Below are 16,217 nucleotides of genomic sequence, written 5' to 3' on the forward strand. Positions count from 1 at the left end.
AGAGCAGGCTCCCCCTGTCCCACGCCCCGACATCTGCCTTCCTCTCTGCCTGGGACATCCCCACGTGCCGGCGCTCCCACCTCTGCACTGTGAGACCTGTGCCTGGGATTCATGCTCAGTGCCTCAGTTTCCTCATTTGTGAAACAGATACTAAAAGAATTACACCAACCCCAAAGGACTGGTGAGGGACTGAAAAGGGAAGGTGGTTTGCAGAGCCAGGCACAGGGTCCGACACTCAGCTCCCGGTTTTCAGGGGCTTTAGATGGTACAGCTTTTCTCAACAACTGCTTGGTCCCAGGATCTTTACAACTGAAAAATAACTCAGGACCCTAAGGGGCTTCTGCTTATGTGGTTTTGCCTATTGGTATTTACCAGAGTTGAAATTAAAACTGAGCAAAAAACTATGTTAATTTAAAATAACAAAACCTTCACATGTTAACATAAATAACAAATGTTTTTCTGCCGCCTAGGCTGGAGTGCAATGGCATGATCTCAGCTCACCACAACCTCCGCCTCCCAGGTTCAAGCAATTCTCCTGCCTCAGCCTCCCAAGTAGCTGGGATTACAGGCATGTGCCACCACATCCAGCTAAGTTTTCTGTATTTTTAGTAGAGACGGGGTTTCACCATATTGGCCAAGCTGGTTTCAAATTCCTGACCTCAAATGATCCACCTGCTTCGGTCTCCCAAAGTGCTGGGATTACAGGCGTGAGCCACTGTGCTCAGCAGTAACAGGTGTTTTTCATAAATCAATTTCCCAAGAAAAGATAAATGTTTCAGGTGATGGGTATCCCAGTTACCTGATTTGATCATTACACACTGTATGCTGTGTATCAAAATATCACAGGTGTCCCCAAAATATGTGCAACTGTTACATGTCATTTTTCTAAATTGCTTTTTGACCAGATAGTGGCTGGATTCTCATATCTGCTTCTGCATTCAATCTGTTGAAATGCATTGTTTTGACTATACAATATAAAGAAAATCCAACCTTACACACATAGTTGGAAAAGGGAGATTGTATTTTCAGATCATTGTGGATACTCTCCTTTGATACTACACTAAAACTTGACAAGTATAGTGCCTTAAAGGTTAGCTGCAATGTGAAATCTGAGCCCGTATCAATGAACTTTTGTACTCAGTGGCATTCCCATCTGACAGCCTGTCCTGCACTTTGAATGGATTGTTTACCCATGCGTGATTTTGTAACATCAGGCACCAGCCATTTGGAAAACATCGGTTCACTGAGTTATGCACTCTGGAGAGAATGAGTGAAAAAGACAAATAATGTTTTAGTATTACCATGAAAATAGTTTTGACCTTGTGGACTCTCCACCAAGAGAATCTCAGGGACACCCAGACCACACTTTGAGAACACTGGGGTAGCAGATTTTTCTTTTCTTTTTTTTTTTTTTTTTTTTTGAGATGGAGTTCCATTCTTTTTGCCCAGGCTGGAGTGCAATGGCGTGGTTTTGGCTCACTGCAACCTCCACCTCCCGGGTTCAAGGAATTCTCCTGCCTCAGCCTCCTGAGTAGCTGGGATTACAGGTGCACGCCACCATGCCGGCTAATTTTTTGTATTTTTAGTAGAGACAGAGTTTCACCATGTTGGCCAGGCTGGTCTTGAACTCCTAACCTCCAATAATCCACCCGCCTGGCCTCCCAAAGTGCTGGGATTACAGGTGTGAGCCACCATGCCTGGCCAGAAGATTTTTCTTATCCTCCACACTAACCACAGTTTTTTTCAAGAACTCACAAAAAGAAACTTCTGTAGGAAGCATGGGGGCCTATGCAGGGGGTCTCCATCCTGTTTGTTCTACAATGCAGGCACTAGAGCCTGCTGTCACTAGAGGCAGCTGGACCCAGTACCCTCTCACCCACTGCTGGCTGTCTCCCTCTAATGAGCTGGCCCTGCCTGCTCCTCCCTTCATTATCAAAAGCCTTCTCTCCCCCACAGGACCACCTCATCCTTCTCCAAAAAAAACAGACCTCAGGGGTTTGCAGAGGGCAGGCCCTCCAGTAGCAAAGTACAGGGGCCATGAGTAGACTGCTACACTTGGGCTTTGCAGTTGATAATTCTTGGTCTCTTGAAATTACATATGTATGTGTATTTATAGCAAAAACATGGGTGCCCATAAATAGCCAGTCATTCATGTACACATTTTTAGCATATTGTGTAGCCACCAAGTTCCACTGCATCCTCCTTCCTGGGACCTTGCATTGGGGTTTTCCTTCCCAGTCTTGCCACCACCACTGCAGGCCAGGTTATGGCCAGGCCCCTGAACCCTCTCTTCCCACACCTAACAACCCAGTGCCAAATTGTGAGAGCTCCTGCTCAAAAGCCTTCAATGATGCTTTCACATCCAAGCTATGTTCAATCGGTTCCCTTTCCAGCTTTGTCCCACCCCCAGCCCCTCTTCCTCCCTCTCTCAGCTTTAGCTCTCCCCCTCCCTTCCCCTCATTCTCCCTGCTCAGCCCTATACCCTCCCCTCCATAATCTCTCCCTTCACAGCTGCACCCCACTCTGGATTTTATATTTGTCGGTCATGTAGATGGCCTTGTCCATAGTACATGCTCAGAAAATGAATGCAGTAAATACACTGAAATCTGAGCACCTACAATGTGGCACCCCACGCAGCGCACAGGGCATATGGCATGCAGTAAAGAACATCATTTTGTCGTCTCTCCTAGAATGAGCGTTCTTCTGCCCTCTGTGTCTCTGCTGCAGCACGGCAGCCTTTCTTCTACTGCTGGACTGCACTGTCCACTCCTCAGGTCACTGTGTATTGTGCCCTTCTCTGTACTGGCAGCTCAAGGACAGTGTTCTGTGTCATCTTTGCTACCTAGAATCGATTAGATGCTTAATAAATACTGCTAAATGAAACGGGGATTAGCCACAATACCCACGGGAGAAAGAATCAAAATGATCCAGAGATCTGTTAGACCCACGTGAGAGTTCCCTGGTGCCTGCCTGGTACCTGCCGTATTATTTGCAGGATAATCAACATATACCATATTTAAACATTTTATTTATTATTTATTTATTTTGAGACATAGTCTTGCTCTATCACCCAAGCTGGAGTGCAGCGATGCGACCTCAGCTCACTGCCATCCTCTGCCTCCTGGGTTCAAGCTATTCTCCTGCTTCAGCCTCCCAAGTAGCTGAGATTACCACGACTGGCTAATTTTTGTATTTTTGTTTGTTTGTTTGTTTGTTTGGTAGAGATGAGGTTTTGCCGTGTTGGCCAGGCTGGTCTCAAATTCCTGACCTCAGGCGATCCACCCGCCTTGGCCTCCCAAAGTGCTGGGATTACAGGCGTGAGCCACTGTGCCCGGCCATATTTAAACATTTTAGGCCAGGCGTCGATCTTAAAGAAGGGAGATTATCTGGGTGAGCCTGATCTAGTCAATAAGCTCCTTAAAAGCAGAGTTGGCTGGGACGGTGGCTCATGCCTGTAATCCCTACTCTTTGGGAGGCCGAGGCAGGCGGATCACCTGAGGTCAGGAGTTCGAGACCAGCCTGGCCAACATGATGAAACCCCTGTATCTACTAAAAATACAAAAAATTAGCCAGGTGTAGTGGTGCACACCTGTAATCCCAGTTACTCAGGAGGCTGGGGCAGGAGAATTGCTTGAACCTGGGAGGCAGAGATTGCAGTGAGCCGAGATTGCGCCATTGCACTCAGCCCAGGCAACAAGAGTGAAACTCCGTCTCAAAAAAAAAAAAAAAAATTGCAGCGTTTTCTCCAGCTGGTCCCTAAAGTAAAAGTCAGAGATTCGAAGCAAGAAAGGATGTGACACATCTCTGCAGGCTTGAAGATGGAGGGCATTGAGACTGGCACCCAGCTGCGGCTAGCAAGGAAATGGGGACAGACTTCAGTCCTACAACCATAAGGAACTCGATTCTGCCAAAAACCTGAGCCTGGAAGCAGATTCTTCACCAGAGCCTCAAGAATCCAGTCCAGCTGCACCTTGATTTTGGACTTGTGAGACCCTAAGTAGAGAACGCAGTCAGGCCAGCCCAGACTTCCAGGCTACAGAACTGTGCACTAATCAATAGGTACTGAGTAAGCCACTAAGCTTGTGGTGATGTGTTATGCTGCAATAGAAACCAATATAAGCCCCATCTGGCCTCTAGTCATAATGTATAGACATTAAAAACACACCAGGTAATCATCCAAAAGGTGCAGAGACTACTCACGCTTTCTGCATTTTCAATTCCTGAACATGTGATGCTAGAGAGCAGAGACTGATGTATTTCTACATCAGAGACTGATGTATCCCTACATCAGAGACTGATGTATCCTGGTCCTTAGCACAGTGGGTAGCACAGAGTAGGTTCTCAATCTCGTTTAACAAAGCTTCAACTTTCTGGGCAGTCAGAACAACATGGCTTACAGTTTTGGAGCTGCCCGGCAGCCAGGTACAATTATCCGGGCAAAACCCAGCAAAGTCCTTTTTTTCCCCCACCTAGAGGAAACTCCAGGCACAGGAAGTGGTTCAGACAAAGCCGCCCAGCAACCAGGGTAGGTGTGTGTCCACATGCAAACGTGTCTTACTTTGTACAACACAGGACCATGTGCAGTGGCCCTGCCTCAGCCCACAGCAGCCTCCCAGGGCTTAGCTAACCAGCCAAACCCTGGCATTTTGCTTGTAATTGTACCTCCCAGTAAAAAGTCCTGGTTGGAGTGGTAAAAATAGCAACTGCAACTTCCTGCAACACAGATATACCAGTTGATGCATGAAAAGAAACCTGGTGATCCGACCTCACTCCAACTCAGCGAAATGCCTTCAAGCTGTGCTCAGAATGGCAGTGGGACAGGAGCCCAGCAAAGGCAGCCGACTCACCCCCCTGCCCCAGGAGAACCCATGCAAAACCAGCTCTAGAGTGAGATGCTTCCCTTACTCTCTTAATGAAACACCCAACTCTCAGAATCAGCAGGTGTCTAATAAATGCAAAAACTGCTTTCAGCGAGGCCCCTCCCCTCTCCCTTCTGCTCACTAGCTGCAGAGGTATAAAGGCAGGAGGCCTCCCTACCAAGCCCTTTGAGGGTCCCATTGTCCCCTTGGTTACCCTCTCCCTTCCCCTACCTACATCCGTCCCTGAGACTGTTCCAAGTAGGTCAGGCTGGCTGGGATCACAGGAGCCTCCTCTGGAGCTTGGTTCTGAGTCATCTCCAGGGCAGCAGGGGAATCATGGCCAAACCTGGATGTTGCTTCCTGAAGGGTGAGGAGAGCCTGGCCAAAACGTCCCCAGGTACCTAACCCCAGCAGTAATGAATTCCTCTGGGGCCCAGGCCATGGTCAGCAGTTCCCTGGCTCCTCTATCACGGGGCCTGATGCCTCCTGGGACCACACAGGCAAGTAAACAGGGTTGAGTCTGTGGTGGCCACTGCCCCTTTCTGGGTCTTTTTCTAGACCAGCTAGGGAACTCTCTCTGTCCTCCTGGCTCATTTCTTTATTCCTGCAGACAGGTGACAGATCACTGACTGGGTCAGCCCTCTGTGAAGAGTTCTCAAGCCCAGTCAGATGGCTCTCTCAGCCAGGTAAGGTCCCGTGCATCTCTGGGACAATAGGCAGACACCTCCCACCTATGGCCAGCTCCACTGCACATGGGCAAAGTCACCCCAGCTCCTCCCCTGTATATGCTGGCTGTTTAGAAACACCTGAATTCATTCAAATGTTCCAGATACTTCCATTTCCCTAGTAAAAAACCATGCCTCTTCATGTTTGCTGAGCTTCTCGGCATAAAATGAACTTTTAGGAACATTTTCCCATGTAAAAAATACAGCAGCCTAGTGGTGGGCAGGGGCGGGCAGGGATTAACGGCCTCATTTCACAGATGAGTCCCCAGCTGAGGTCAAGAGACCAATGAGAGGCAGAACCATCACTCAATAAATTTTGATCTTCTGGAAAGACAAACGTGGACTAGAATCAAAGGACAAAGCCTGAATAAACTTTTTTTTTTTAATGGAACAATGAGATTCCACCGCCCCTGCACTCCCCCTCCGCCCCCGCTGCCCCATCACATTAACTAAAACTAAAAATGCGGATAATACCAAAAATGTGGGGGCTGGGAGCAGTGGTTCATGCCTGTAATCCCAGCACTTTGGGAGGCCAAGGCAGGCGGATCACCTGAGGTCAGGAGTTTGAGACCAGCCTGACCAACATGGAGAAGCCCCATCTCTACCAAAAATACAAAATTAGCTGGGCTTGGTGGTGCATGCGTGCAATCCCAGCTACTTGGGAGGCTGAGGCAGGAGAATCGCTTAAACCCAGGAGGCGGAGGTTGCTGTGAGCCGAGATCACGCCATTGCACTCCAGCCTGGGTGACAAAAGCGAAACTCCATCTCAAAAAAAAAAAAAAAATTGGTGAGTCTGTAGAGAAATGGGCACTCAGGCACTATTATTAGTGGGACAGTAAACTGAATAAGTCTTTGCAAAAGGCATTTGGCTTTGACAATGAAATTTAACATAATCACACTTGCTCATAAAGATGCATGATCAAGGACACACAAGATTTCATTGATCGTACAGGGAAAATGAGGCATGACCTAAAGTCTCTCCTTAGGACACAATGAGAGGAAATGATGGTTTGGCTGCAGTGTGGAATATGACGACACTGTGAAAAAGAGCTCCACCACACACTAAGTGGTATAAGTTGTAGAGTATTGAGTATAATTCAAATTACATAAATGCAAAATCTACACATACAACGGAGGACTAGAAGGGTATGCATCCATCTGTGGACAGATACAAAGGAGAGGATGGACCCTCACACTGTGCTCCATCTTTTCCTATACTTTTCATTTATAAAGGAAATCCTAGCTGGGCGTGCTGGCTTGCACCTATAATCCCAGCTACTTGGGAGGCTGAGGCAGGAAATCGCTTGAACCCAGGAAGTGGAGGTTGCAGTGAGCTGAGATCGCGCCACCGCACTCCAGCCTGGGCAATGAGAGAGAAACTAGTTCTCAAGAAAAAAAAAAAAAAAAAAGGAAATCCATTGATATATTATTTAAATCAGAGAAAAACAATAAAATGAAAGAGAACAATGTTATCCTTAGTCTCCCCCTGTACCAGAGGACTGCAGATAGTCAGGGTGTGGCGCCTCTCTGTGCCTCATGGTGTCTTCGTCCGCAGCCCACACAGGCCCAGTCTTTGCACGAGCTGTGCTCCCCACCTGGCAGGCCTTTCTCTGATCCTCCCGCGGCTGGCTCAAATGTCACCACCCCAGAGAGGCCTTCCTTGACTCCTCTTTGGAGGGCATCCTCACTTGACCATCTTCCCACACCTCCCTGTCTACTTCCTCTGCAGCTTCATATTTTTGTCAGTCTGTTGTCTGCCTCCCTCAGCTGAATGTGGGATCAGGAGGGGGCCGGGGAGAACCTTGCCTTGTTCTCCACTGAATCCCAGAGCCTGGCAGAGAACAGATGGGGAAAAAAAATTCCCTGGACACATTTGAAATGAGGAAACCAACAGTCCACTTCCTCACCTCATCAATGAGGAAACTGAGGCAGACTCTCAACATGCCCACTATTGAGACTCTAGCACTGTGCCATACTACCTGTCTGCCTCCCACGTCAGACACTGAGCTCCCAAGCAGGTGCTCTTTGAACCTGACTTTCTTTCCTCAGCTTCTACTCCAGGGCGAGCCATTCAGAAAACTAAATAAATGTTTGTGGCATGAATGGAGCTGGATACCTTTCTCCCTCAGATTTCCAAGCCTGTGAACAACAGAGGCATTCACAGGTTAAGGGACTTGCTGCCAAGGTCTCACAAGCTCAGCTAGAGTGCAGAATATGAACTCTGGGCAATGGATGGAATCGCCATAGTTTTCTAGAAAGAGAACTGCTCCATCTCTTGGCCCTCACTCCTCTCACAAATTGGCCTGGCCAACAGCAAACCTGGCTGGCAGCTTGTCCTGCGGTTTGAATGAGCAAAGCTTCTCCTTATCTCAATTAGGAAATTAATTATGCTCAGCCTAGATGGATCTGTGGTCAGCCTCTCCTTGGGGGCCCAATGGGAACAGGCAAAAATGTAAGCAAGGCTTTTTTGTCTCCATTCTTTCCTTGCATCCTACTCCTCACCACATGGCTGATGGTGGAAGGCTCCTCCTGGCAGAGGTGGGTGGGGAGTGACACCTAAGGTGAATGTGGCCCTTGGGCTGGTGGCAGCAGGCAAAGCGCTCCCACGGCCTGCTCAGCTCTGCTTCCCCGTGGGAGGAGTCATCCAACTGGTCTTGCAGGCTGGTGTTCAGCCGCCTCCTCCTGCCCCACTGGGCTCCCTCAAGATCCCCCCTTTTTTTTTTGAGACAGAATCTTACTCTGTTGCCCAGACTGCAGTGCCATGGTGCAATCTCAGCTTACTGCAACCTCTGCCTCCAGGGTTCAAGTGATTCTCCTGCCTCAGCCTCCCAAGTAGCTAGAATTATAGGCACCTGCCACCACGTCCGGCTAATTTGCTTAAGATCCCCCTTGCTCCTCAGAGCTCGTTGTCCAACTCTCTGCTGGGAGGTGGCCCTGGCTCTGTGCCCAAGGGACATCCCACTAGGGAGGTCTCACCCTAGCCATTCCAGAGGGGGTCATCCTGGTGCTCCCATGAACTGCTGCCCAGCTCCCTGCCCACAACCAGAGTGGCAGCCTTGGGAAATGAGTAACCCATACACCACCTTCCTTTGAGCCCTCGCCTGCTCCCCTAAGCCCAGCCTGGTGCTCCCTGATGCAGTCTTCTGTCTCCACCACCCCTTCGCAGGAGGCCCAAAACTCTGAGGCAGTGGGCAAGGACAGGGAACTGACGGAGGCTCAAGAATAGCCCCGTCCCTTTGGAGTTACTGGGAAAATCTCAATCGAGTCTCCAGGAAACTAGGAGCTTGCTTACGTCACCCCTCTCATTCTACCGGTGAAAAAACTAGAGAAAGTAACTTGCCCAATTCCCACGGCACACATCCGAGGCAGAGCTGGAACTAGAACCCCATTCCTGACTTCTTTTTTTTTTTTTTTTTTGAGACAGAATTTTGCACCTGTCGCCCAGACTGGAGTGCAATGATGCGATCTCGGCTCACAGCAACCTCCGCCTCCTGGGTTTAAGCGATTCTCCTGCCTCAGCCTCCCAAGTAGCTAGGATTACAGGCATGAGCCACCACGCCCAGCTAATTTTGTATTTTCAGTAGAGATGGGGTTTCTCCATGTTGGTCAGGCTGGTCTCAAACTCCTGACCTCAGGTGATCCGCCCGCCTCAGCCTCCCAAAGTGCTGGGATTACAGGCGTGAGTCACCGTGCCCAGTCCATTCCTGACTTCTAAATTGGCCCCTCTGTATTCTACTGGCTGCTCAAGCTCTTCCTGACCAGAAGGGCTAAGCAAGTAACTCAAGCCTTATAAAACGGCTGAATACCAGAGCTTGCAAGAACTTTTGAAATTCTATAGCAAAATATTTAATAGAAGTATTATACAGGAAAGCAAATTGAGGCTCACAGAGGTAAGGGAACCTGCATGGCGTCACACAGCCAAGCAGGGGCCAAGCAGGACTCCCCTACTCCAACTCAAGTGCTCTTTCTGCCAACAGGTTCCAGATCTGAAGGTTCTAGCTACCGGATGGTGAAGACACGGAGTTGGCCTCAGACCTTGGTCACACTGAAACAAGACGTGGCCCAGGTGAGCCTCATACTCTGTACCCAAGTCAGGGCACGGGAGACCACTGTGGGAGAAAAGTATGGCTGGGAAGATTTGTATGTATTTGCAGAAAATTTGGTGCAATTTCTCAATGAAATTGATTTCTGAGACCACAGAGCTGCCATTAAAGAAAGAAAGAAAAAAAAGGCCAGGCGCAGTGGCTCACACCTATAATCCCAGCACTTTGGGAGGCCAAGGCAGGTAGATCACGAGGTCAGGAGTTCAAGACCAGCCTGGTCAACATGGTGAAACCCCATCTCTACTAAAAATACAAAAATTAGCCGAGTGTGGTGGCGGGCGTCTGTAATCCCAGCTACTGGGGAAGCTGAGGCAGAAAACTGCTTGAACTCAGGAGGTGGAGGTTGCAGTGAGCTGAGATTGCACCACTGCACTCCAGCTTGGGCAACAGAGTAAGACTCTGTCTCAAAAAAAAAAAAAAAAAAAAAAAAGGCCAGGCACAGTGGCTCATGCCTGTAATCCCAGCACTTTGGGAGGCTGAGGCAGGCAGATCACCTGAGGTCAGGAGTTCAAGACCAGCCTGGACAACATGGAGAAATCCCATCTCTACAAAAATACAAAAATTAGCCAGGCATGGTGGTGTGTGCCTGTAATCCCAGCTACTCAGGAGGCTGAAGCAGGAGAATTGCTTGAATCCGGGAGGTGGAAGTTGCAGTGAGCCAAGATGGCACCATTGCACTCCAGCCTGGGCGACAGAGCGAGACTCCTTCTTAAAAGAAAAAAAGGTCAATACATACACACGTATCCTTTATCATCCAACAAGGTGCTGGGGCAGGGCTTGGAAGGAAAGGTTTAGCAATAAGAAAGAGTGTCAAGAGAGGGACGGGGCAGGGGTAGGGGGAGGTGACTGGGGGCTCAGGGGAGGGCTGCAAATCAGCTGCAGAGCAAAAGCACCCAAGCTCAATTCTACACCCAGAGACCAAAACCAAAAAGGGAAAGGGGAGCCTGGCATGACTGACACCCATTTGGTGCCAGACCCCATTCTAGGGGATTCTGCATAATATGGTGGTTAACCTTCACCATATCCCTGAGAAAAGCTAACAAAGAAAGCTCAATGAGGTTAAGGAACTTGATCACAGACCCACAGCATTTGAACACCAGTCTGGTGCCAGAGCCCATGCTCTTTCCACTGCTCCTGGGTTAAAAGGACTTAACAGGGAGCCCTTCCTATCCCTAAACCCCTTCGCTTCCCCACCTAATCCCACAGCACCCCTTCCCCAGCTCCTAACAGCCCCAGAAGGACCTGGAGGCAGTATGGGATGATGAGGCCCTGAAGATGACAGGTATCAGCTTTTGACACCTTTAGGCTGGTACGGCAATGAGGTGGTCCAGGAAAGGGGTTGGAACCTGCTGTAGGGGCTGGGCTGACTTCCATCAGCTGGGGATAGCTGCTGATTGATAAGTCCTGCTAGGATGCTGTGACTGAAAGCTGTGGATGCTTAAGTTCTCCCTCCTCCCTGCTCCTCTGCACCTCCCCTCTCTACCCACAGCTTGTTCCAACTAAGTGTTTCCTGGTGGGGAAAATGCTTCAACAGCCTTGGCTGGCTGAGGCAATTAAATTATGAAATTTACCACATTAGATGAAAACCAGCATTTCAATCAACCAATTCATTTGTGTCTGGCCACTGTGTTTTCTTGTGCCAGCTCTGCCCACACTGGCCAGGCTACGCCTACACTGCCTGCTGGTACAGAGGGACTAGAGGCTCAGACAATGGGCTGGTCTTTGGGACCAGGGACGTAGGTTCTTTCAGGATCCCCGGAGAAGAGAGGCTGCATCCAGAAGCCATCCAGCTTCCTGCAAATGCGCTGGACTGCTGACTGTGCGGCCAGACACGAGGGAGAGAGCAAACCTTCCACCACATCCCACTTGCATTCTCCATGGCCTCAACCTGTGCCTATCTTGAGGTTGGCAATGAATTGGCCTCTGGGAGAAGTGTGGGTGAGAGACAGGAAAAAGGTGGCTGCCCTACACCTGGAATCTGGGCTGTGACATGCCTTTCCCATCTTAGTCAAGGCATCCTCTCCCCAAGAAGCCTTGCCCACCTGTGTCTCCTCCGCTCCTCTTGCTACCTCTATCACTACGATGTGTCATGGTTCCTAATCCATGTGCCGGCACTCCCTTATGTAGGTGCTCACTAAAGGAAGAGTCTCCAGCACCTAACCCAGGGCCTGGCACACAGCAGGTGCCCACTCAGGTCTGTTCAAACAATGAATGAATGAATTAATCAATCAGTCACAAACCACCCACTAAGTAACACTCTCACTCATACTACCCTTCCCCGCTGCCCCCGCCCAAGTGATAGACGGACGAATCAAGCTTGCTTTTCACTGGGTAATTGTTCTCTTTTCTTCCTGCTCTCTTCTGCCCACACGGGGTGCCCGCAGATTTAAAACGCTATTAAGGGGCATCGGGCTGCAGAACCTGCTTCCGATGTGGAGCATACAGCTTGTCTTCAGCTCTTCTCTCCGCACCACACACATAAATCCAACTGCAGCCCAAGACCCCAGGATGAAGGTGTCTTCCATTTCTGCTTCCCTTTTATCAACCTCCCTGGAGCCACTGCCTGACAAATGACTCAAAACTGAAATAGCTGCCGGGCCAGAAAAAGACTGACTCCGTCAACCTTCACAGGCACAGCTTGGGGACCCAAGGGCCTCCGGTCTTGGGACACCAAATGGACCCAGAGATGGGGTAGACTGTGTCCTACTCTTCCCCAGACCCCCAGGCAAGCCTTCACCAACATGCCAGGAATCCTCACAGCTCAGAACAGCACACTGAGCATCAGTTCCTCCTATGAATGGGGAGACTGGGGCCCAGGGTCCCAAAGAGCTTGGCCCCATCACAGTCACTGGAATCTGCTCCAGGATACAGACCGTGGGATCCTGCCTCCTCTCCTGGTGCCACTGCTAACTTACTTCCCTTCCTCCCTCTATTGGGCCGACAGAGTGGAACCAGATGGTCCAGACACCTAGCATTCTCTGCCCTGACTACCGAGGAGAGTCAAAGCCCAGCCCGCCTTCCCCAAGGTCAAAGCCACCGGGATCCAGCAGGACCCAAGAGCGTCCAGATTAAATCTGCAGGGGCCTGGTTCCGCCCCCTCACCCACAGTTCGCGGGGTCAGGCCTCTAGAGAGATTTTTCTTTGTTCAAAGACAATGGGAATGCACTTTGGGGGCTTAGAGCAGCAACACAAAAAAGTATCTGGTATCTCCCGGGCACAAGCCCCCAAAAGAAAAGCTTCTAAAGCAACTACGAAAGAGACAGGGGGAGTGGGGGCGTAACATCGCGCGGTGGTGTCTCGGAGCCAGGGCAAGCGTGGGAATTAGAGTCAGGCTGGAGGGCTTGCTCTGGACCTGCTAGGCTGGCCGCCACCCAGGTGGACAGGTGGGTGTGCCTTCGAATGCGACCTTTCTCTGCCGCTGGACAGTTCTGCAAACCGAAACGAGGGACCCTGGCAGGGGGGAACGTGAACGGCCCGGGGCAGGCCCGCGCAGACCCTCCCCTTGTGAACCCCGGGTTCTCGCTCTGCGCCGGGCAGGCAGCCATCCGGCCTGGGCGTCCAAGGCGCGGGGCATCGCCGCTCGCGTCCTCAAAGACAAGCAGTGTCTCTGTCCAGGATCAATAGTAATTTTTTAAAAAGAGAGTCTGCGGACTCAATGAATCAACCACTCCCTGGGGAAAGAGTAGCGGCTCCCGCGCGCAACATCCATTTGCCAAACAATTCATTCCCTCGCGCAGAGCTCTCGGTGAATTCCCTCGCGGAGCCGCGGGGTGCCGGCCGGCCGCCGCTCCCCACCATTGTCCCAAGGCCCCCGCCCCAGCCGTGCAGGCTCCTCCCGGGACACACAGCCCCGTTGGGGCTCCGAGCACTAGGTCCCGGCCCGGCCCGGAGGTGGCGAGCCCCAGCGCAGGGAGCGGGGACGCGGGTGCAGCGGCCAGAGCACGGCGCCCCCGCCCGGCCTGGGTACTCACTGCCGGAGGCGCTCCCCGCCGCCGCCGCCTCAGAGACCACCCCTAGCCGACCGCGCTAGCTCTGCAGGCCCCGCCGTGGCTCCAGTCGGCCGGATCTCTACAGTCCAAAACGCTCCCGCTGCGGTATAGCCGAGGCGCCACCAACAAACTAGTTTCTCCGGCCTTCCCGCCCCGCCTCCCGGCCCGAAGCGCAGCAGCCAATCAGAGGCATCGCCTCTGTGACGGATGGGTAGCCGAACCCTTCAGTGCAGCCTCAGAGAAGAAAGGGGTGGGCCCCACGCCGCGCCGGCCCCGAGGGGGTAGGGGGGACCGGGGGCGTGGGGGGGCCGGGGGCGGGGAGGGGCGAGGAAAAGGACTTCGACCAGATTCTTAAAGAGACAGGCGCCTGCCCACCCCAGCGGCCCAAGTTTGGGAACAAAACGCGACGGTGTTCTAGAGCTTTCCGGAGGGAGCATTGTAGATTGCATATGCCTCTTTTGTGTTCGGGTCACAAGTGTTGTAGATCTCTTTAGACTCTGCAGAACCACATTTGCCCGAGTGTTAATGAAACCCTTTCTTTCACTCTGGGCTTGTTAGAATGTTTGGGACTTTCTGCAGCCCCAAACCCCACCTGTACTTGAAATCTGTATTTTTCGGGGTATTTCAGCTCTTCTCTCTGTGTTATTTCTCACTAAACTCCTTTTGTAAGCCAGCCTTTAAATGTTCATTCATTCATCCATCCATCCATCCATCCAATAATTTCTTCCAGGAACGTTTCCTGGACGCCCACACCATGCACTCGTCTCGGAGGGGGAGAACGGTTTGTGATTCCTCGTCCTTTTCCCTCCTGACTACTCCTTCAGCTTGCTGTGTGTGTCCAATCTCATCCGTAAAGCGGCAGATAAAAACTCTTCATCGGATTATTTGGGGGATTAAAGGAGACAAACTCCCAGACAAAATGAGTGCACAATAAATGTCCTCTCTTTTCTCCCTCCCAATGATAATCAGTAATTCAAGTAGGTTGCTTAAGGATACAAAAGGTAAAGCATAGAAAGTGATAAGAAGGAAAGAGTCAAGCCTGGGGCGGGGAAATTCCCAGAAAGCAGAGGTCACCTTGAGGGAGGTGGGAGGTGCAGGGAAGGTTTAAGGAAGCGTACAAAGATTTGGGAGAGGGGATAGGATTGTGACTGGTGGAACCTGGGAAATAGAATCCCTGGGTAGAAAGCTGCTTAGACCGGACAGATATTCCAGGGTTAAAAGACTGGGAGATGATGAGAAGATACCACCAGGGAAGGTATTTTTGAGAAACAGTTTGATGTTCTGGATTTGAAACCCCGCCCTGCCCCTCAAGAGTTAGGTAGGACTGAAGCAGATGGCTCAGACTCTCTGGTGTCTGGTTCTTACTGGTGAAGAGGATTCTAAAACCTTTCTTGCAGTGGTATGGGAAAGATTAAGATAACATATGGAATAGGCCTGGCACGTAGTAAGTGCTCAATATAGATTACTTTTTGTGCTTCCATTTGGCCCAGATCTGCAGATCTGCAGACACCAGGGTTCTGATACTTATGAACAGTATTGGCCAGAGGTAAGAAGCTTGCCAAGTGCACTGTTAAGGTGCCTTCAGAAGAGAAAAGGTAGTGAAAGGTGAAGCCAGCAAAACTTTCTGGGTCCAGTGGGGACTTGGAGTACTTTTGTCTTACCAGAGGATTGTAAAACGCACCAATCAGCGCTCTGTACCTAGCTAGAGATTTGTAAAATGCACAAATCAGTGCTCTGTAGAAACGCACCAACTAGCACTCTGTGGCTAGCTAGAGGTTTGTAAAATGGACCAATCAGCACTCTGTAAAATAGACCAATCAGCAGGACATGGGCGGGGACAAATAAGGGAATAAAAGCTGGCCACACCCAGCCAGGAGCAGCAACTCACTCAGGTCCCCTTCCGCGCTGTGATCTTTGTTCTTTCCCTGTCCACAATAAATCTTTCTGCTGCTCACTCTTTTGGTCCTCACCACCTCAAAGAGCTGTAACACTCACTGTGAAAGTCTGCAGCTTCATTCCTGAAGTCAGTGAGACCGCGAACCTACCAGAAGGAACCAACTGTGACACATTAGCATCAAAGTAATTGCTTCATTAGGGAAATGACAGAGATCACATTTGTAGTTTATCATCCTGCCGATTTTCTAGCACTAGAGTGTTTATAGAATTGTTGGTTGAATGAAGCTCCACATGCATAATTGATTCTTGGCAAGTTTATAACTGTTGCTTATTATTCCATGCAGGTTCGCTGTAAAATTATAAGTGCCAACCAAATAAAATCTGGTCCACATTATCATTTTTCCTCTCTTCACCTCCAAGGCTTAAATTAGGTACTAGAATATATTAAAATCAAATACAGTATAAGCAATGGGACAAAATCAGACCAAGAACACGTGTGGAGTTAATTGAATTTAGGTACAATTTGAAAGAAGATGAGAGGAGGAGAGGAAGTTTGCCTTGCCATCTGTTGCAGACCCTGGAGCATTACCGTCAACACAGCCCTTACCAGCCAGTGTTGTAATGGCCTGCTTACCTAGTCCACCT

General features: G+C 50.3%; 1 protein-coding gene across 3 annotated transcripts in view; it reads right to left on the reverse strand.

The window, feature by feature from the left end:
- Nucleotides 1-13,803, reverse strand: part of KLHL25 (kelch like family member 25) — a 36,653-nt gene extending 22,850 nt beyond the window's left edge. For all 3 annotated transcript variants that reach the window (XR_012415329.1, XM_005560417.5, XM_065547444.2), the window contains exon 1: nucleotides 13,659-13,803. The gene's annotated coding sequence lies outside the window, so the exon portion shown is untranslated. The remainder of the gene's footprint in view (nucleotides 1-13,658) is intronic.
- Nucleotides 13,804-16,217: the final 2,414 nt, after the last annotated feature.

This window comes from Macaca fascicularis, chromosome 7, assembly GCF_037993035.2.
Source record: "Macaca fascicularis isolate 582-1 chromosome 7, T2T-MFA8v1.1".
NCBI classification, from domain to species: domain Eukaryota; kingdom Metazoa; phylum Chordata; class Mammalia; order Primates; family Cercopithecidae; genus Macaca; species Macaca fascicularis.